Genomic DNA, 1924 nt, shown 5'->3' with positions numbered 1-1924 from the left:
ATCTATTTCCCATGAAGTGATGGGACCAGATGCCATGATCTTTGTTTTCTGAATCTTGAGCTTCAAGCCAACTTTTTCACTCTCCTCTTTCACTTTCATCAAGAGGCTTTTTAGTTCCTCTTCACTTTCTGCCATAAGGGTGGTGTCATCTGCATATCTGAGGTTATTGATATTTCTCCCGGCAATCTTGATTCCAACTTGTGCTTCTTCCAGCCCAGCGTTCCTCATGATGTACTCTGCATATAAGTTAAATAAGCAGGGTGACAATATACAAATCCTTGATGTAGGAATGTCAGTTGAAGTCAACCTTGGATGCGCGGGGTCAAGGTGTGAAGTATGAAAGTTCACTCGTTTGTTTTGCCAGTTTGCATCTAGAAGTATGGCATACTCCAAAACATGCAGTTCTTAAAATGTGGTCCCCAGACCAACACTACCAGCAGCATTTGGCAACTTGCCTAGAAATGTAAATTGCTTTCTGTGTTTCTCTATTTGTTTCCCACTAATCATAGGGCCTTTTCCAGTGAGTCAACTCGTCCCATGAGGGGCGGGAGGAGAAGGGGACGACAGAGAATGAGATGGCTGCATGGCATCACCGACTCGATGGACATGAGTTTGAGTGAACTCCGGGAGTTGGTGATGGACAGGGAGGCCTGGCATGCTGTGATTCATGGGGTCGCAGAGAGTCGGACACGACTGAGCGACTGAACTGAACTGAACTGAATCACAGGGCCAAATTAACCACCAGAGTTGTTTACTTTCTGCTATCTGAACCACTCCATTGTCTAGCTCACACACATCAAGCCAGTAATTTCTCCCGCCCTTCATTTCAGTTCAGTTCAGTCGCTCAGTCGTGTCCGATTCTTTGCGACCCCATGTAAGCCTAAGTAAGGGGACGACAGAGGATGAGATGTTGGATGGCATCACCGACTCGATGGACATGAGTTTGAGCAAGCTCCGGGAGTTGGTGACGGACAGGGAGGCCTGGCGTGCTACAGTCCATGGGGTCGCAAAGAGTCGGATACGACTGAGCGACTGAACTGAAGGGAAGTAAGCCCAGGGTCAGGTATAAGACAACTAGAGACAGGTCCTTTGCCCCAAACTCCTCCGATTGAATTGGGCTTCTTTGGACTCCGAGAGGCCTGAACATCCTGGACTGGAAGACTGTTAGGTCCTGACTTCCCCTCGATATGGGCTAGATTTAATGCCAGTGGTGGCGATTGCAAAAGCCCGGAAGAGCCTGGCTGGGTGCCCAGAGAAGGCAGCGCCCGGCAAACTTCAGCGCTCTGAGGTTTGCTGGTAATGCTAATACTCAACGCGGTGAGGGCCCATTCCAGTGTCCTTGATTCCAGGGGGCCTCCGAGAGGTTCGCTTCCCTTCCTAATTCTCGTTTCACCTCAGCATTTCCAATATGCTCAGCGAGGACAAGTATTTGTACCTCTGTGAGTATAGATGGATAGATTTTTTTTTTTTTTTTAAAGGTTGCCACGTGATTCCTGTCACTCCCTCGACTCAGTAGATGTAGTCGTGGCCGAGTGGTTAAGGCGATGGACTAGAAATCCATTGGGGTCTCCCCGCGCAGGTTCGAATCCTGCCGACTACGAGAGTGTTTTGTTTTTTTTTTTACTCCCTGAATACTTGTCCTGGTTGGCCGGCCCTCACTCAAAATGCACTTAGCTCCTGTCCTGAGATGACTTTAAAAAAAAAACCAAACTGCCTACACAGGCAACAAACAAAACTTAAAAACACTCCCACCTCAGATGTTCTTGTCCACAGAATTACGCCCTTTTTGAAAGAACTCACACAGAAAAGATACCTCACTTTAAAAAGTAAAGGTCTTGAAATCGTGGCTTCCTGCTCCATTTTCGGGGAGTCGAACCTGAGATATTCCATAAGATTCTAGTAAGCATCGTCAAACCAGCGAGCA

General features: G+C 47.6%; 1 non-coding gene across 1 annotated transcript; it reads left to right on the top strand.

Annotated features, from left to right (window-relative positions):
- Positions 1-1518: 1518 nt before the first annotated feature.
- Positions 1519-1600, top strand: TRNAS-AGA (transfer RNA serine (anticodon AGA)). The gene has a single exon. It is a non-coding gene; the product is annotated as a tRNA-Ser (tRNA).
- Positions 1601-1924: the final 324 nt, after the last annotated feature.

The sequence above is a fragment of the Moschus berezovskii genome, chromosome 23 (genome assembly GCF_049115385.1).
Source record: "Moschus berezovskii isolate FMDL1 chromosome 23, NW_MosBer_1.0, whole genome shotgun sequence".
In the NCBI taxonomy this organism is placed as follows: Eukaryota; Metazoa; Chordata; class Mammalia; order Artiodactyla; family Moschidae; genus Moschus; species Moschus berezovskii.
Note: the sequence above shows the minus strand (reverse complement) of the source record. Positions and strands in the feature narration are given on the sequence as shown.